Source organism: Mobula birostris, chromosome 2 (genome assembly GCF_030028105.1).
Source record: "Mobula birostris isolate sMobBir1 chromosome 2, sMobBir1.hap1, whole genome shotgun sequence".
Classification (NCBI taxonomy): Eukaryota; Metazoa; Chordata; class Chondrichthyes; order Myliobatiformes; family Myliobatidae; genus Mobula; species Mobula birostris.
In genome coordinates, this window is record NC_092371.1 from 75,714,100 (window position 1) to 75,734,885 (window position 20,786).

The following is a 20,786-nucleotide window of genomic DNA, read 5'->3' on the forward strand; positions in this document are numbered from 1 at the left end:
TAGGAGTCCTTGTGCAAGACTCCCAGAAGGTTAATTTACAGGTTGAGTCTGTGGTAAAGAAGGCAAATGCAATGTTGGCATTTATTTCAAGGGGAATAGAATATAGACAGAAGGAGATAATGCTGAGGCTTTATAAGACGCTAATCAGGCTGCACTTGGAGTATTGTCAACAGTTTGGGGCCCCATATCTCAGAAAGGATGTGTTGTCATTGGAGAGAGTCCAGAGGAGGTTCACGAGGATGATTCTGGGAATGGAGGGGGTAACATGTGGGGAACGTTTGGCAGCTTTAGGCCTGTACTCTGGAATTTAGGAGAATACAGGGTGGGGGAGGTGGATTTCATTGAAGTGTATCGAATGTTGAAAGGACTAGATAGAATGGAAGTGGAGAGGATGTGGAGAGGTGGGGGTACCCAGAACTAGAGGGCACACCTTCAAAACTGAGGGGTGACTTTTTAAAACAGAGGTAAGAAGGATTTTTTTTTTTTAGCCAGAGAGTAGTGAATCTGTAGAATGCTCTGCCACAGTCTGCGGTGGAGGCCAAGGCCAAGGTGGAAGTTGATCACTTTTTTGATTGGTCAGGGCATCAAAGAATATGACAAAAAGGCTGAGTGGGATCCGGGATCAGCCATGATGGAATGGCAGAGCAGGCTCAATGGGCTGAATGGCATAATTCTTCTCCTGTGTCTTATGGTCTTAACCACAATGGTCAGGGTTGGGTAAACTTTCTAACCCTAAATACTCATACAGATGAAAAATATTTTATTTTCTTAAAAATATACTTAATTTGTGAAGATTTTAAATTAATTTAACACAGGACACCCCAGTCAACATTTTTTTTCAGTCCCAAGTACCTGAGGTCAGCATGATTGCAGAGACATAATCAATACAGCTTGGATGGAGGTTCTTCATCCCAACCAGTCCATATATCAGGCCTGCTCCTGCTGACACTTCCCAGTCTACACATGAAGGCAACTCCCTTCTCCACCCAGCTAATGGGATTCACCCGCTGACCGTTGCATACTCGTCACCTGCAGCCTATTTAACCCCAATTCTCAGCCAAAGTCCTTGTTCACACACTGAACCAGCCAGTCTCAACCATTGGCTCCTAGCTTTCATTCTCACTGCCTAAAGTTTATCTTGTTGCCTATTTTGTTCAGTTCCTGTTCTCTCTTCTTTTGTGCCTGCCTCCTGTAGCTTGTTATTTTGGTGTCTATTATTAAAGTTATCATTCACCACTGAATCGTCTCCACTGCTGCACTTCTGGGTCAAGCCTCTCTTACATTTCCCGACACCATCCCAATAAAGATTGATTTTCTGTTCTATAACAGGGACTGCTTTTCAAAAAATACTGCATTGGCTGTAAAGTATTTGGGATGCCCAGGCTTGTGAGAGAAGTTATAAGAAAACAAGCAATTTTAATTCTTCCTGCTTATGCACTGTCTGTCCCACTCCCATCAGGGAAGAGGTTACACCGCTTTTGTGTCAGGATCACTAGACTCAAAACCAGTTACAAACATGAGAAAGTCTGCAGATGCCGGAAATCCAAGCAACACACACACACACAAAACGCTGGAGGAACTCAGCAGGCCCAGCAGCATCCATGGACAGGAGTAAACAGTTGACATTTCAGGCCAAGATCCTTGAGAAGGAAGGGGGAAGATACCAGAATAAAAAGGTGGGGGGGGGAGGGGAAACAGGCTAGCTGAAAGGTGATAAGTGAAAAGTTACTTCCACCCTCATCACCACTGCATACTCATCTCCATAAGATTATAAAATGTAGGAGCAGAATTAGGTCATTTGGCCCATTGAGTGTGCTCCACCAGTTCATCATGTCTGATCCATTTCCCTCTCAGCCCCAATCTCTTGTCTTCTCCCCGTATCCCTTCATGCCCTGACTAATCAAGAATCTATCAAACTCTGCTTTAATTTTCCCAGTGACTTGGCCTCCACAGCCACCTGTGGCAATGAATTCCAGAGATTCACCATCCTTTGGCTAAACAAATTCCTCCTCATTTCCATTGGAAATAGATCTCCCTTCTGAGGCTGTGTCCTCTGGTCTTATTCACCCCACCATAGGAAACATCCTCTGTCCAGGCCTTTCAACACTTGATATGTTTCAATGAGGTTTATTGTGGAGGATCAAATACCCAAAACCCAAACCCCTCATTCTTCTAAATTCCAGTGAGTACAGGCCCAGAGCTATCAAACACTCTTATGATAAGCCTTTCAATCCTGGAATCATTTTTGTGAACCACCTTTGAACCCTCTCCAATGTAAGCACATCATTTCTTCAAGAAAGGGCCCCAAAACTGTTCACAATACTGCAAGTGAGACCTCACCAGTGCTTTATAAAGCCTCAAAATTACATCCTTGTTTTTATTTTTTGTCCTCTCCAAATGAATGCTAGCATTGTGTTTGCAATGACCTGGCCTCCACAGCCGCCTGTGGCAACGAGTTCCACAGATTCACCACTTTCTGGCTAAAGAAATTCCTCCTCATCTTCGTTCTAAATGGACGTCCCTTCTGAGGCTGCGTTCTCTGGTCTTAGACTCCCCCCCCCCCCATAGGAAACATCCTCCCCACATCCACTCTGACTACTGTACCCTGCTCCACTTTGTGTAGACATTCAGTCTATGTATGTGAGTTAGTCCTGACGAAGGGTCTCGGCCCGAAACGTCGACTGTACCTCTTCCTATTCGCTGCCTGGCCTGATGCGTTCACCAGCATTTTGTGTGTGTTGCTATGTATGTGAGAATTACTTATACATTGTGTTTTAGAGGATTTTCTTTATATTTATTGCGTTTTTATTGCGTTCTTTATACTTACTGCATATTTTTATGCTGCATCGGATTCAGAGTAACAATCATTGCGTTCTCATTTATACTTGTGTGCTGAAGGATGACAATAAACAATCTCCAATCTTGACTCCTGGGATACAATTAACTAATCCTTTCGCCGCATTTGAGCTGCGGAATATGATGTAAATTCACGCCCGCCTATGGAGAATATATATTTAGAGGAAATATTTTAACCTAATGTATAACTTCCAGCTGTAAATATGCAAATATTTCCAATAATAAGTGATTTGAATTTTTAATCAGCTTGGTTTCCCTCTCACATGCACTATCCAGTATTGTTTTTGCATTTGAACCCTCCGTTTTGTTTGGAGTGAAGCTTTTCTTGTGTGATCTGGCCGGCGCTTCGAGGAGGAGACATCGCCGTCACTCACTCCCTGCACAGAGCGCGATTTCCAGGGGGGTGGAGACAGAGGGAGGGCGGAGCGGATGTCCACAGCCTGTTGCCACAGTGACTCAAGCTTTCTTTGAACGCAGCTCGCTGGTTTTGTACTCCCTCCCCATTTTAATTCGTATCCATTCCTCTCTCAGCGGAGCTGTGACGCCGTCGTTCAGTCGCAACTCAGCTTCAACCGGAGGGGAAGGAAGCGATCAAAGCGCGATTTCGGCTGGATCCTAGGGTCGTGCCGTCGCTGCCAGTGAGTACTCGATACATTTTGTATCCATTTAGACAAAATGGAATGTTGAAGTATGGATACATCGCGCACGTGGCCGTTCACATCCCAATGTCCCCACTAGGCACCTGCATTGAAATAGATAGAATTAGTTCGACTTTAAAGCACTTTGGACTAAAAATATTTTAAACGATTCTCAGCGGCGCCACACTTAGGTTAGCAAGTGATAGGGGAGGAGATTGAATTGTTTTTTTAAACCCCCCTTGAAAACGCAATGTGTTCTTGTCCTGTCCCAACTATTTGGTAATCTCTTCCCGCTAGCAGGGAGGATACGTCGCAGGAAGGGTAAAAGGAGACATTTTGTGGCGGATGAGTTGCTTATTTTGGTGTCGAACACCCCCCTCTTTCAGTTGCGCTCGCCCGTATTTTCTTTCGGGAATTAACGAGAGGCAGGAAGAAATTGATGCGCCGAACGCCCGCGAAGGCAAGGTACAATATTCGGAGACCTCGTCTGCAATATTGTGTATGTAGGTCTTGGAGCTGATTCAGTCCTGTATTTCGGAGGCAAATTTGTCCTTCCTTTGCCCATCTTGTGTGACGTTAGCAGGAGAAATTTATCAAGGACGGTGTCATCTTCTGTACCCTGGTGCCTGTCGTTTTAACACAAATCTTCCAAAACCCAAGGTAAGCTTGTGGACCTTGTAAATCCCAGTGACTACCCCGCGCACCTTAGAAATGTTGATTGATTGTAGAGAATCATCAACATTATTTATTTCACTTGGTTCAATTTGACCTTGCGAGTGGGCGGCGGCGAAGGGATGAACTGTGTTGTGGTGTGCGGCTTCCAACAGTTGCTCAATTTCTACCTTTGGACCACTACATTCTCATTAAGAGCTGGGAAGGCGTGGTGGAATGCAGCAGACAATATTAATTGGAATTGTGACCGAGGAGGCTACATAAATGATGCGAAATAGTTGCAGTTTGTGTCTGGGGCCGAACAGGTGCCATCCGGTTACCGAGCACTAAGCTACGTGAGATGTCGCGATTAAATAACCCAAAGGCTTGGTTTAAAAATAAACTGGAGGAATTCAGGAAGAGGTGCAGTCGACGTTGACCAGCAACTTTGATGTGTGTTGCTTGAATTTCCAGTATCTGCAGAATTCCTGTTGTTTGGAGGAATTCAGGCATCTTCTACGATTGGGACTCACTTTTTCTGATGAGGTGGGGATTTGTGCGGAGAGTAGTCGGTTCAGAGTGGCTGGGGGGGGGGCGAAGTCAAGACTTTTTGATGTCACGATCTTCTTCTTAAGCCCATCACCTCTACTGGGGCATAGGTCTCTGATAGCAGCTCGCCAGAGTCTCCTGTCCTGGGCCGATGGAAGGTTGATCGGCCCCATGACTTGCGCTTTCATCACACAGTTTATTGAGTCTTTTGGGCAAACAGGGGTTCCGAACCTTTTTTATACCATGGACCCATACTATTAAGCAAGGGGCCCGTGATTAGGAACCCCTGTAGTTGAAGATCCTTCCTTTCCCAGGGATGAGGTCTTTGGAGCTTCTGTAGTTCTGGGTTTTTACGAGATTGCGATGCTGGCCCCATGCCCAAATCTCCACCTCATCCGGGTTTAGGACCGACCATGGAGTTTTGATGTCATTGGCACTTGGAAATGAAGAGGTTGAGAGAGGGCAAAAGGTCAGAAGGTGCTTCCCAAGTGTAGGACTCGTGTCCAAATGAAGGGTCTCCACCTGAAATGTCGACTAGCCACTTCTGTCCATAGATGCTGAGTTCCTCTGGCTTTTGTGTGTTGCTCCAGATGCCAACATCTTTGAACTTTGCTTTTGACTGAAGAGGTTGGATTCAGAAAGTGCTTCGTGGACTTAGAAGTGAAGGAATGAATTCCAGAGCTCAGGATCTTGGTAGCTGAGGACAATAAATGATTTTTTAAAAAACTGGGTTTTTAAAAATACAGAAAAAGCTGTAAAATGCTCAAAACTTATGCTCAATGTTACTAGGACCAAGGAATTGATTGCAGACATCAGAAAGGGGAAGTTGAGGGAACACAAACCAGATCTTATCAAGGAGTCAGCAGTGGAAAGAGTGAGCAGTTTCAAGTTCCTGGGTGTCAGCATCCCTGAAGATCTGTCCTGATGCAATCATGAAGAAGACACGGCAGCAGCTAGATTATATTAGGAATTTGTGGAGATTTGGTAGATTGGAAAAGATTCTAATGAATTCCTACGGATGGAGACAATTCTGACTGGTTACACCACTGATTGGCATGAAGGTGTCAATGCACAAAATCAAGAAAAGCTGTAGACTCAGTCAGCTCTATCATGGGCACCAGCTTCTGCACCATCAAGGACATCGTCAAAAGGGGATGCCGCAAAAAGGTGGTGTCCATCATGAGGGAAGGAATCCCACCATCTCGAACGTGCTCTCTGCTCATTGCTGCCAGAGAAAAGGAGATACGGCAGCCTGAAGAATCTCACTTACTATATCAGGAACAGTTTCTTCTGAACAGTCCACGAACACCACCTTGCTATTTTTGCACTAATTTATTTTTAAAAATATTTTTAATTGTAATTTGTTATATTTTATACATTGCACTGTACTGCTGCAAAACAACAAATTTCTATGTCAATGATAATAAACGTGATTCTGATTCTAAATGTTCAACTGAGCGAGCAGCAGGTGCAGAGAGTGAAATTTCCTGTCTAATCAAGAACCTATCAAACTCTGCTTTATATGCACCCAATGACTTGGCCTCCACAGTCGTTGTTGGCAATGAATTCCACAGATTCGTCACCCTCTGGCAAAGGAAATTCCCTGCGCTGTAATTTCTCTGTAGCTGTTGCATGTTATTCGGCAATGTTATTGTTTTACCTTGTTTTGGCTTAATGCACTGTGTAATGATTTGATCTGTGTGAACAGTACGCAAGACAAGCTTTTCACTGTATCTTGCCACACATGACAATAATAAACCAAAACGACGTACATGAATTTTTCAGCAAGGATTAAATTCAGTTTGCTATTCAATCGTGCAGTTGTATACCTCCAACCGCAACAACGTTCCTCCACACCTAGGTGCACAACACAGTACATATAGCTCACAACAAAACACAAAGTAATATTACCACAAATAAATTAACAGACAATAAGGTGCATTTATAACTCAAGTTTAGAAAGTAAACAGTATAATGCTACTGCTGCTTGGTATGTGATGAGACCTGCGTGGCAACAGGGAGTTCAGTAGTCTCACGGACTGGGGGAAGAAGCTGTTTCCCATCTGAACAGTTCTTTGATCAGGAGTGAATTCACTGTTTGCTCATGCCAGGAGGAAGAAATACCAATGTGAATAGTTGTAGAACTCTGCTGAAATGTACAGGCTGGAGGATGAACCTGAATTCGCATCGGTAGAGAAAAAGTGTTGACTCAAAAACAGAAGGAAAATCAATGCACTGGTAATGGGCAATTTGGTTTAAAAAATGTGTTAACTCTTCCTCCCTTCATCAATACTGCCTGGTTCAGCCCTTTACTTTTCCCATTCACTTGGCTTCACCTATCACCTTCCAGCTAGCTGCCTTCTGCTCCCCCCCACCTTTGTATTCTGGCATCTTCCCCCTTCCATTACAGTCCCAATGAAGGGTCTCAGCATGAAACACCGACTGTTTGTTTATTTCCACGAATGCTGCTTGACCTGCTGAGTTCCTCCAGCATTTTGTGTGCGTTGCCTTGAATTTCCAGCATCTGCAGACTGTCTTGTGTTTAAGAACAGATAGTGTTTCAATTACTGAGCCAGTGTAATCCATCACGGTCGTTGTCAGCTGGAGGATGCAGTGTCTCTGTCTGAGACCATCTTAAAGAAAAATTGAAAAAGCTTTAAACATTCAGCTAGTCAAGCAGCAGATCATAAACACGAGATTCTGCAATGCTGAAAAATGCAGAGTGACACACACAAAATGCTGGAGGAACTCAGCAGGCCAGGCAGCAGCCATGGAGGGGAATAAAGATTTGACAATTTGGGCTGAGACCTTTAATTAGGATTGGAAAGGAAGAGGGAAGAAGCCAGAATAAGGAGGTCGGGAGAGCGGAGGGAAGGAAGTACGAGCTAGAAAGAGATATGTGAAATCAGGTGGGGGGGGGGGAAGGTAGGTGGGTGGGGGAGGGGGATGCAGTGAGAAGCTTTGAGGTGATAGGTGGAAAAGGTAAAGGGCTGAAGAAGAAGGGATCTGATAGGAGAGAGAGGTGAATGGTCAAGTAGCCAACCCTGCCCGTTTTAATTCTGTTTCCCAGCCTGCTCCCAGAGAAGTGCACTGGAAGCCCACAGAACGTAACCACCTTTATTAATGCTGCAATTTGGCAAACCAATTCCTGCGTGCTGCTGACTTATTACTTACTGCACAAGTCTATTTTGGTATTCTGTAGCACTCACTGAAAGGTCTGACAGTTTCCTTGAATCGTAGAATTGTGCCTCCTTAGTTCCATGCCCTTAACATTTTTGAGTTTTAAAAGCTGTTTAGAATCTGTTCTCACTGCCGTTTCTGTGAGGCTGCTCTGGTAGGCAAGGTAACGAAGTGGTTGATATAACACTATTACAGCGCCAAAGGCCCAGGTACAATTCCACCCCTCTCTGTAAGGCAGGGGTTCCAATTCAAGGAGTCCGTGGTCCCTGGGTTGGGAACCCCTGCTGTAAGGAGTTTGTAGTTTCTGCCTGTGACCGCGTGGGTTTCCTCCGGGAGCTCTGGTTTCCTCCACATTTCAAAGACGTACCGGTTAGTAGGTTAATTGGGCGGCATTGGCTGATTGGGCCGGATGGTCCTGTTACCGTGCTGTATTTTGAAATAAAATAAATTCCTACATCGTAAACCATGCTTAAAACCTGGCAAAAGTCATCTTAAATATATCTCCATCGACAGACTTGTCAATTTACTGATTTGTCTTATGAGTCGCCTTCATGGTCTTGAATTTAAATTTTCACTTAGCAGGTTTTTATTTTGATGTAAAGAGCCTCTACCTCATTAACAGCTCCTTGAAAATTAACGGCTCTCATTGCTGCTATCACACTCCGCAATCTCTCCTATAAATTCTTCTTAAACTCTTCTGTAAAGCATGGCACCTAAATTAAAATATCTTGTGTAACTCTGCTCTAAGTTAATTAGGTTTAGCATTTCTCTATGATTTTCTACTAGGAACAGTAATTTTTAAACAGTACTAGGTACTGTAATTTTTCTTATTTACTTTTACCCATATCCAGCCTCCTGTGGACTTGCAGGCGTTAGACCTCCTACTTCCCCGGTAGACTGTAGCACAGTGGTTAGCGCCACGCTATTACAGCTCGGCCTCCAAGAGAACCATAACCTCATCATAGGGTTTGGAGGCTTGCGTGCCTCATTGACCTGGAGAGCTATGTTGGCTGGAGTGTTTTGGTCCTTGGTAGGGTCACCCATGGCAAACAAGTCAAAGGTTAGAGGCCAGACTAAGAGTGGTCTTCCAGTCCTCCAAGTTCAGGGGTTCAGCTCAGAGCTAACTTTTTTTTTGACTGGTCAAAAAACAATTACTACAGAAACAGCGATGTAGAATCCTTCTATACAGATTGATGGAGGACGGTCATTGCTGCCCTAAGTGTCAGGTATTACAGCTCCAGGCGCTGGAGTTCAGAGTTCATTTCCAGCGTCCTTTGTCAGCAAGATTGTACGTTCCTACGGTCCTTTCCCTGTGCGTATGGGTTTTCTCCGGGTGCTCCGGTTTCCTCCCATACTTCAAAGACGTACTAGTCAGTAAGTTAATCGGTCATTGTAAGTTACTTTTATTTATTGAGATACAGTTCAGAACAGGCCCTTTGACCCACAGTGCCCAGCAATCCCCTGATTTATCCCTAGTTTAATCACAGGACAGTTTACAATTTACCAATTAAAATTACCAACCGGTATGTCTTTGGACTGTGGGAGGAAACCCACGTGGTCACAAGGAGAACGTACAAACTTCTTACAGGCAGTAGTGGGAATTGAACCCTGGTCACCTGTACTGTAAAGTGTTTTGCTAACCACCACGCTATGTCCCATGATTAGGTGAGGGTTAATTGGAGGGTTCCTGCTCAGCATGGCCCTAAGGGTTGGAAGGACCTATTCTGCTCTGTATTTCTAAATAAATGAAATAAAAAAAAGTACAAAGTAAACTTTGAACAAGGTAAATGATCCAGATCCCTGTATTCTCTGCATATTCGTGTGTCAGCCTCTTGAACACTGCTTCCGCCACCAGCCCGGCAACTTGTTTGAGATAAGGAGGGGCAACGATTGTCTCCTGTGTCAGAGAGGTTTGGATCCCTAAAGTAATCAGGTGATTTCAAAAAATATTATCCCTTACAGGCACCAGCTGCTCTGTACAAAGAGTAAAGACTCACTATTGGTACAAAACACAGCCAGTGATTGTGACTGAGAGCAGCACCAATCTGTATATATTTTTGAAAAAGCGACACCAATTACTGACAAGATCATTCAGACACCCCATGCTGGGCGACCGTACGTAGAAGAGAATTGATACACACTGGGTACAACATTTCATAATGATATTTGTTTCCTCACTTTTATACTTTACTGCAGAATTAAAATCAGGTTTTAAATTCTTTTTTTATTTGGAGTTACAGTGTGGAATAGGCCCTTCTTGCCCAACGAGCCGCAGTGCCCAGCAACCCACCTATTTAGCATTGGCCTAATCACAGGACAACTTACAATGACCAGTTAACCTACTTACCAGTATGCCTTTGGACTGGGGGAGGAAACTGGAGGATTAGCCTGATGCTATTACAGCTCAGGGTGTTCTGGAGTTTGGAGTTCAATTCCGGGGCACTCTGTAAAGAATTTGAATGTTCTCTTCATGATCGTGTGGGGTTGTGACTGGCATATGTTATGAAATCTGTTGTTTTGCAACAGCAGTACAGTACGATGCATAAAAATTACTACAAGTTACAATAATACATGAAATGCAAAATAGTGATAGAACGTAGAATAGTACAGCACAGTACAGGCCCTTCGGCCCACAATGTTATGCCGACCTTCAAACCCTGCCTCCCATATAACCCCCCCCACCTTAAATTCCTCCATATACCTGTCTAGTAGTCTCTTAAATTTCACTAGTGTAGCTGCCTCCACCACTGACTCAGACAGTGCATTCCACGCACCAACCACTCTCTGAGTAAAAAACCTTCCTCTAATATCCCCCTTGAACTTCCCACCCCTTACCTTAAAGCCATGTCCTCTTGTATTGAGCAGTGGTGCCCTGGGGAAGAGGCACTGGCTATCCACTCTATCTATTCCTCTTATTATCTTGTACACCTCCATCATGTCTCCTCTCATCCTCCTTCTCTCCAAAGAGTAAAGCCCTAGCTCCCTTAATCTCTGATCATAATGCATACTCTCTAAACCAGGTAGCATCCTGGTAAATCTCCTCTGTACCCTTTCCAATGCTTCCACATCCTTCCTATAGTGAGGTTTCCAGAACTGGACACAATACTCCAAGTGTGGCCTAACCAGAGTTTTATAGAGCTGCATCATTACATTGCGACTCTTAAACTCTATCCCTCGACTTATGAAAGCTAACACCCCATAAAGCTTTCTTAACTACCCTATCTACCTGATGAACCGTTCAGAGATCTGATAGTGGAGGAGGAGAGGCTGTTGCCAAAACGTTAAGTGTGTGCCTTTAGGCTGCAGTACTTCCTCCCTGATGATGGCAACGAGAAAAGGGCACATCCTGGAGGAGCTCCTTCTGTAGACGAGCTGTTTCTTTGTGCATACAATAAGTGAAAAATACTCAATTTTTCAATGTGTCAGGATTTCAAAAGTGCTTGTGGCTGACTAATTACCCTATCATTGCCATTCATCAGTGAATTTAACCCAATTGTATGACAATTTTCTCCTCTGGGTGGGAGCTGGATCCTGCAGAGTAAAACGCTCAGCCTCTCCTCTCTCCTGCCATTATAATTAAACCTGGAACTGTCTCCCTGCTCAGAGGCTTTGCTTATTTGCGCAGCAGATGCGCTGCCGTACCATTTCAATAACTAGGTAACATGGAAGAGTAGGATTGTAAATGTCAGCTGCTTAATATTTTTCTGTGTCCTCTCTGAAGATACCTGTGATTTGGGCACCATGGTAACATTGCAGTTAGTGCAAGGCTATTACAGCCGGGGATGTTTCAGAGTTTGGTCATCCATTCCAGCACTGTTCTGTAAGGAGGCTCTGTACGTCCTCACTGTGCGACAAGTGGGTTTCCCCCGAGTGCTCCGGTTTCCGCCCGCAGTCCAAAGATGTACTGTGTGGGTTAATTAGTCATTGTATTTTGTCCCATGGTTAGGTTAGGGTTAATCAGGGTTGTGGGATTGCTGGGGTAGTGTGGCTTGAAGGGTTTACTCCGCAAAGTATTGCTGAATAAATAAATAAAATTAATAAAGATAATGTTAGAAGGCAAACAGAAAAAACGGAGAATGAAGAGTCTACTGACATTTGAGGAATTTAATATTGGTTAATTAATTTTATGCAAAAATAACCTTAAACTTTTAAAACTGATGGTTTGTACCCAGGAGATAGTTATAGAAAAGTACAGCACAGAAGCGGGCACTTGGGCTCGGATAGTCTGTGTTGAACCGTTTGAACTGTCTAGTCCCATAGAGATTTGTTAGTGATAATCTTCCAGGGTAGCTTGGATCCTGGAATATTGCCAGCAGCATGAAGAGCAGCAACTGTGTCACCAGAAGTGGAGAACTAAAGATAACTGGCCTGAAGCAAAGACAAAAATGTTGCGTGCGCTCAACAAGTCGGGCAGCATCTGCGGAAAGAGAAACTGAGCTGAGGTTTCAGCACCGGGACCTTTTGGCAGAACTAAGACAGAAAGCAAGTTAGTTTTAAATTTGGGAGATAGTGGGGCAGGAATGGATAGGGTGGACAGAGGGAACGTGATGATATACTGGGGACAAAGTTGCCCCATAATTAACTTCATGTGGGTAGATAGAGGTTGGCAAGTAAGTGTGATGGTTGCAAACAGCAGGTCAGGATGTACAAAGGGAAGCAGTGCATAGAAACGAGGAGGTTCAGGGAGCCGCGTAGTTTGAAGATGGGTGGACATAGGACAGATTAGTGCACCCCTTTCTTCTGATCCAAGTCTTGTACTCTCATTTTTATTCCCTTTTTTTTTTTTTGTTGCTGTCTCCAGTTCCCCATCTTACTGCTCCTCCTGGTTCTATTGACCAACTGCTCTCACATTTCACCCACCTGATCCCCTTCCCCACCTGGTTGAAGTTCACTGTCAAGTGACAGTGTACATGTATATTGCCAAATGAAACAATGTTCCTCTGGACCAAGGTGCTCCACACAGTATGAAGGAACATTGTTTTGTTTGGCAGTATACATGTATGCCAACAAACAAAACATGGTTCTCTCAGCCCTGCATCTCTCACCTCATAGTTTGCACAATCACATTTCTTATCGGATTCTGGTACTTATCACCCTCTGTATTCATATTTACCCTCTCTTCTGCCCCTCCCTGGCTCTGTCTCTTTTCTCCCCCTTGTCTGCTTCCACTTACCCCTTTCGTGTATCAATATACTGCTTATCTTCCCCCTTCCTTCCACCTACAGGATAAGATTAGATTACGAGAACACTCAGTCCTCATTTATTGTCATTTAGAAATGCATACATGCATTAAGAAATGATACAATGTTCCTCCAGAGTGTAATCACAGAAAAACAGGACAAACCAAAGACTAACACTGACAGAACCACATAATTATAACATATAGTTACAGCAGTGCAAAGCAATACCATAATTTGATGAAGAGCAGACCATGGGCATGGTTAAAAAAAAGTCTGAAAGTCGCGATCGACTCCCAAGTCCCCAATAGCTGACGGCAAAAGGGAGAAACTCCCTGCCATAAACCTCCAAGGCACCGACAACTGCTGATGCCTTGGAAGCACCCAACCACAGCCGACACTGAGTCCGTCCATCCGAAAAATTTGAGCCTCCGACCAGCCCCTCCGATACAGCCTCCCGAGCGCCATCCTCTGCCGAGTGCCTTCGACCTCTCCCCAGCCGCTGAAACATGCGAAGCCGAAGATTTGGGGCCTTCTCCTCCGGAGATTCCAGACTACACAGTAGCAGCAGCAGCGGCGAAGTGGGCATTTCAGAAGTTTTCCAGATGTTCCTCCGTACTCTCACGTCTGTCTCCATCAAATCAGAATTGTGCATGGTACCCTACTTGACAGATTACAGGTATCATTCACCGGAGTGGCCGTGTGTGCTGTGTCGCGCCGCCATCTTCTGCTCCTAATCATTTGGCCCATTGAGTCTGCTCCACTGTTTGGTGAGGGCTGATCCATTTCCCTCTCAGTCCAATCTCCTGTAAGACCATAAGGTACAGGGGCAGAATCGAGATCCAGCCAAGGTGCTGATCTGTCAGTTTAAAGTGCACTGGGAGCAAGTTTGTGTTTATCCTCCAGCAACCATCGGCAGCGCAGCGGTTAACGTGACGTTATTACGGCTCGGAGCGTTGGAGTTCAATTCGGGCATCTTCTGTAAGGAAGCTGGTACATCCTTCCCGTGTGACTGCCTGGGTTTCCTCTGGGTGCTCTGGTTTTACTCCACAGACCTACCAGTTAGTAGGTCAGTGGATCATTGTAAATTGTCCTGTGATTGCGCTCGTGTTAAACAGGTGGGTTGCTGAGTGGTGGGGCTCACTGGGGTGGAGGACCCTGTTCCACGCCGTATCTCTAAATAAAAATGAAAGAATTTCCAATTTGCAGGCAGAATGAGTGCTGTGAAAGGTATATTGGTTCACGTACCAAACTTGCATACTCTTCATAAGGATCAATTCCTTACAAAGTGCATTGAGGTAGCCTCGTGGGGCACCGGCGTTGAGGATAATCATGAGGATTGGTGGTTGCAATCTGTTGGTCAGGTGTCAAGGATCCAGCTGAAGAGGGAGTGTTATCTCCCAGGTCTGATGTTTGCTGATGAGTTTGCTTGGGGTTGCAGTATGTAAGGCAGGGATAGATATAGGGCCTGGGAGATGATGTGTGCCATTAGCCTGTTTCAGCGGTAGGGTAATTGCCGTGGGTTGAGGCTGTCTGGGAGCCTGGTATTTGTACGTATCATGAGCAGTCTCATAAAGCACTTTGTGCTGCTGGATGTCCAAGCCACTGGGCAGTGGTTATTAACAATGTTCCCTCTAAGGTTCCTGTGTTTGTGCACGCACACATCTTTTGCTACTAGTGCATAAAGGAATTTAAACTGTGCGCAAAAGGCTGTCACCCTCTACTTCAGCATGTTAAGTATATTTCATGATCGCACACAATTGCATTCCCGTTTCTGGTTTCTCTTATGGATGGTGTTGACAATGGAATTTGCAAAGATTTGTCTGCAGATTTTAGAACTGGCTTATTTATAATGTTTTTATTGAAGAAATTATTCAGTATGCACCTGTTATTGTCACTGGGCAAAAAACTGCACAGCGCAAGATTTTTGCGCACACTGGTCATTACAAATTAGGAGGAACATTGGTCATGATTTTCTTAGCTACTGAGATGATAGTGGACTTAAAGAAGGTGGGAACTTCAGTCTGAAATAGCCTCTTGAGCTCATCTTTGTAGGATCTAAGGGCTTGGCCAGGGACACCACCCAGGCCACATGCTTTTCACGAGTTCACTTTCCAGTGGACTGATCTTGTATCAACAGTGGAGACTGAGAGTTCTGGTACAATGGAGGTTGTTGGGATGGGTAGTAACATTCCAATACCCTTAGCCATAGCCATGGGCACCCACATCGGCCCCAGCTATGCCTGCCTTTTCGTTGACTACACCGAGGAGTCCATGTTCCAAGCTGACCCCTATAATGCTCCCCCAGCTCTTCCTGCACTACATTAATGACTGCATTGGTGCTGCTTCCTGTACTTATGCTGAGCTCATCAGTTTCATCAACTTTGCCTGGAGACATCTTTTATAAACCTACCGATTCCCATTGCTATCTTGACTGTAACTCTTCCTACCCTGCCTCCTGTAAAAATGCCTTTCCCTTTACTGAGTTCTTTCGTCTCCACCACTCCTGTTCCCAGGATGAGGTCTTCCTTTCCAGGGTATCATAGATGTCTTCCTTTAAAGAAGAGGGTTTCCCTTCATGCACCATTGATGGATGCTCACCCACATCTCCTCCATTTCCCGAACCTTCGCGCTTACCCCATCTTCCTGCCACCATAACAATGATAGAGTTCCTCTTGCACTTACCTACCGCCCCATGAGCTTCCGCAACCTTTGACATCTCCAGAAGAATCTTACCATCAAACACCTCTTTACCTCACTGCACTCTCCGCTTTCCACAGGGATCACTCACTCCATGATTCCCTTGTCCGTTTGCCCCTCCTGGCACTTATCCTTGCAAGCGGCTAAAGCACTTCCATTCCGGGCCCCACACGGTCTTTCCAGGTGAACCAACTCTTCACCTGCGAATCTGCTGGGGGCTATCTGTTTTATCCAGTGCACCCGATTCGGCCCCCTCTGCATTGATGGGCCCGTCGTAAATTGTGGGTTGGGGGGGCACTTCTTTGAGTACCTCTGCTCTATCCGCCAAAAACGGAACTTCCCTGTGGCCAAGCATTTTAGTTCCCATTGGCGTTTCAACATGTCAGTCCCTGGTCTCCTCTCATGCCACAATGAGGCCTCCTCATGGTGGAGGAGCAACACCTTATATTCTGTCTGGGTAGCATGAATAGCGCTTTCTTACTCTGGTTTAAAAAAAATCCCTTCCCCTCCCTTCTCCTTCCATTCCCCACTCTGTCCCTTTACCTTTTCTCACCTGCCTATCATCTCCCCCTGGGTCCCCTCCTCCTTCCCTTTCTCCTCTGGTCCACTCTCCTCTCCTATCAGATTCCTTCCTCTTCAGCCCTTGACCGTTCCCACCCACCTGACTTCACCTATCACTTTCTATCTTAATTATTTGCCAGTCTGATTTATTTATTGAGATACATCATGGAATATGCCCTTTCTTCCTAGAAACCCTAACCTAATCCCAGGACAATTTACAACATCAAATCAACCTACTAACCATTATGACTGTGGGAGGAAAGCAGAGCACCCGGAGTCACAAGGAGAACATACAATCTCCTTACAGAGAGCGGTGGGAACTGAACCCGGGTCCCTGGTATTGTTAAGTGTTGTACTAACCACTGTGCCACCCATCTCGCTATCCTCCTTCCCCCTGCCCCACCTTTTTTATTCTGGCATCTTCCTCCCTTCTTTTCCAGGCTTGAAAATGGGTCTTGGCTTGAAACTTGGACAGTTTGTTCATTTCCATAGGTGCTCAGTGGCCTCCTGAGTTCCTCCAGCATTTTGTGTGTGCTGCTTTGGATTTCCACCATCTGCAGAATCTCTTGTGTTTATTCCCATCCCTTTCTGTTCAAATTGTGCATGGAAGGTATGAAACTCATTGGGAAGGGATGTAGTTGTCGGCAATGCTGCCAGCCTTCACCTTGTATCCTTTAATGCATGTAAGCTGCTGGATATGTTTGATAACAAGATGCACATGTATATGGAGCTTTCCATGATATCAGGGTGTCCCCAAGTACCTCTTTGTCAGCTAATTACTTCTGGAAGTGTTGTCACTGTTAGTGTTTTCATATCCTAACCCCAGGGAGCTGGAGCCAATTTCAGTATTTCACTACTGCCATCAGGAAGGAGGTACAGGAGTCTCAGGACCTACTCTACCAGGTTGAGGAACAGTTATTACCCCTCAGCCACTAGACTCCTGAACCGGTGTGGATAACTTCACTCACCTCAACACTTCCAAGGACTCTACTACTGAATGTTATTTAATCACTTTATTTTATCAAAGTTCAAAGTAAACTTATTATCAACATGCATATCATCACCATCACCACCACCACCACCATCATAATGTGCCATGTCGTATGACGTGGGTGATCATGGTTGGCCAAGATTGTTCTTGGCAACTTTTTCTACAGGAGTGGTTTGCCATTGCTGCCTTCTGGCCAGTGACCTTACAAGAAGGGTGACCCCAACCATTATAAACACTCTTCTGAGATTGTCTGCCTGACATCAGTGGCTGCAGGCTAGCAGAGGGAAGGAGCACCTTACACCTCCTCTGGTAGAGACGTATCTCCAGCCCGTCCCACTAAATATATGTCACCATATACAACTCTGAGATTCATTTTCTTGCAGGTATTCACAATAAATACAAAGAACCTTAAAAAAAACAAGCAAAATAAGAATAATAAATAAGCAATAACTATTGAGAACATGAGATGAAGAGTCCTTCAAAGTGAGTCAATAGGTTTTGGGAACAGTTCAGCGTTGGGTTGAGTGAAGTTATCCTCCCTGGTTCAAGAGCCTGATAGCTGAGGGGTAATAACTATTCCTTAACTTGGTGGCGTTGGTTCTGAGGCTGCTGTACCACCTCCCTGATGGCAGCAGCAAGAAGAGAGCATGGGCTGGGTGGTAGGGTGCTTCATGGTGGGCGCTGCTTTCCTACGACAGCATTCCATGTAAATGTGCTTAATGGTGAGGAGGGTTTTACCGGTGATGGACTGGGCTATATCTGCTACTTTTTGGAGGCTTTGGTGTTTTCATACCGGGCTGCAGTGCAACCAGTTAATAAACTCTCTACCACACATCTATAGAAGTTTGTCAAAGTTTAAGATGTCATGCCGAATCTTTGCAATCTTCTAAGCAGAGCGCTGCTGTGCTTTCTTCATAATGGCACTTGTGTGCTGGATCCAGTCCAGGGCAGATCCTCTGAAATGATAACCCTATGGAATTTAACATTGCTGACCCTCTACACCCAAAGGCAGGCCCATGGACCTCTAGTTTCCTCTCCTGAAGTCAATAACCAGCTCCCTGGTCTTGCTCACATTGAGTGTGAGGTTGTTATGGTTACTATTTGCACAATCCCTTATTTCTTTGTATTTTGGTGTTTGTCAGTCTTTGTTATTTATAACTTTTGATAAATTCTGTTGTCTTTCTTAATTTTCCTGTGAATGCCTGCAAGAAAACGAATCTCAAGGTGGTATATGGTGATATATACGTACTTTGATAATAATTCTGCTTTGATCTTTACAACTGCTGTTCCCAGAATGGGTGGGTAAAAGAAGACCTGTCTATACTGCACCCTCATTTCCTTGGCGTTCTCGAAGTACTTCATGCCTGTGAAGTGGAATTCATGACAGATGTATGAGCACAGTTAGATCCCACAGCTTGGTATTGTCCAGGTAATCCATTTTATTGATCTAGCTAAAGACTCTCTGCAGCTTGGATCTCAGTACGCTTGTTCATATTGGGTGGCCTGGTGGAGTAACGCCTTACAGCGCCTGCGATCAGAATATCGGGGTTCAGTACTCACCGTGACCATGTAGGTTTTCTCCTAGTGCTCTGGTTTCCTCCCACATTCCATTAGGGTTAGTGAGTTTTGGGCATGCCGTGTTGGCACCAGAAGCATGGCAAAACTTGCGTGCTATGGAAAATTGTAAACTCAGCCCAGCTCAGGTGGGCACGAGGCTCCCCACCATTGAGGACGTCTTTAATAGGCAATGCCTCAAGAAGGTGGCATCCATCGTTAAGGACCCTCACCATTTAGGACATGACCTTTTCTCATTACTGCCATCAGCCAGGAGCCTGAAGGCACACACCCGACGTTTCAGGAACACCTTCTTCCCCTTCGCCATCAGATTTCTGAATGAACCATGAAAGCTGCTTCACTTTTTCCTCTCTTTTTACACTAATTTAGTTTATTTTATATTTCTCATTTTAGCTTGCAGCACTTTTTACATAATGCAATGTGCTGCTGCTACAAAACAACACATTTCATGACATGTATAAACTAATGGGTATGAGGTTTAGATTGCTCTCAGCACCAAGCCGTTTTGGAGAGGTCGAGATTGGCTTTGGGCTGAGTGTTGAGGTCTAGGTGCTGAGCGTATTACTGTGGCAGGGCCTGGGTCCTAATGCAAGGCACGATCTGCTGTTTGGACAATTTAAATGAGACCCAGATAGACTGGAAAGGCAGGGTGTTGGGACTGGAGGTGAGGGTTGGACCGATTTTGCCTGCTCTCCCGCGATGTTCACTCATCTCTCTGCGACGCTGAGGCTGTGAGACTGTCCCGGCTGCTACGTTTCATGGCGATTTGCCCAGCTGCTTCATGGCGATTTGCCCCACTAATGTGATGAACTGAGACCGAGGCTCTGGGCCTCCTCTGGGCTGCTCCAGGTTTCAGATCAAAGGCCTCAATTTGATTCAGACTGCTGTGCTCACTTCTATTGTTTGCATGGTCTGTGTTGTTTTTTCCTCTGCACGTTGGGTGTTAGGTCTTTTTTTTGTGTGTTCTTTCAGGTTCCTTGCTTAGTGACCGCCTGTAAGCAAACAAATCTCAAGGTTGTATAATTTACGTTGATAATAAATGTACTTTGAATCTCGGAAAAACTCCTGGACTTTTTGAAATGTTGTACAGTTGTCCTTTTTCATATTTTCTTATGACATACAAGGCAATCATTTGGTCCATTACCTCTACCCTGACTCCCAATCCTATTTCCACACCATACTGTTGCCATGCAGAAACACATTTCACATCCTACCTCAGTGATAATAAACCAGATCATGATTCCAGTTACTTTCCTGTAAATTGTTCTCTCACCATGTCCATTAGCATCCAGAATTCTCCTAAAACTCAGCTCCACTCTGGGTGAATTTACAGTAACCAATTACAGAACATGTGGGCGATCCCCAGAATGAAAAGGCTAATGTGTGAGGAGTGTTTGATGGCTCTGGGCCTGTTCTCACTGGAGTTTAGAAGAATGAGGCGGGATCTCATTGAAACCTTTTGAATATTGAAAGGCTGAGATAGAGTGAATGTGAGGAGGATGTTTTCTGTAGTGGTAGAGTCTAGGAACAGAGGCCCCAGCCTCAGAATACATGGACAAGCCTTTAAAACAGGCACTAGCAGTGTGCCAGATGTTGTAGTGTGTGAAGGAAGAGAAGTGGGTGCAGTTACTATTAGAAGGAAGAAGGTGCTCAAAAAGCTGAAAGACCTAAAAGTACATAAGTCACCGAGACCAGATGAACTGCACCCTAGGGTTCTAAAAGAGGCAGCATTAGAGATTGTGGCGGTGTTAGAAATGATCTTTCAAAAATCGTTGGACTCTGGCATGGTGCCCGAGGACTGGAAAATTGCGAATGTCACTCCACTCTTTAAGAAAGGAGGAAAGCAGCAGAAAGGGAATTATAGACCAGTTAGCCTGACCTCAGTGGTTGGGAAGATGTGAGAGTCAA

General features: G+C 44.9%; 1 protein-coding gene across 3 annotated transcripts in view; it reads left to right on the plus strand.

Annotated features, from left to right (window-relative positions):
• The first annotated feature begins 3,323 nt into the window (after nt 1–3,323).
• Nucleotides 3,324–20,786, plus strand: part of LOC140187751 (protein NDRG3-like) — a 144,981-nt gene continuing 127,518 nt past the window's right edge. Inside the window, exon 1 of one of the 3 annotated variants that reach the window (XM_072243421.1) lies at nt 3,324–3,494. The gene's annotated coding sequence lies outside the window, so the exon portion shown is untranslated. Of the gene's footprint in view, nt 3,495–3,860; nt 4,155–20,786 lie in introns of those variants that run through there. The other 2 variants (XM_072243440.1, XM_072243430.1) reach the window with 2 other exon arrangements.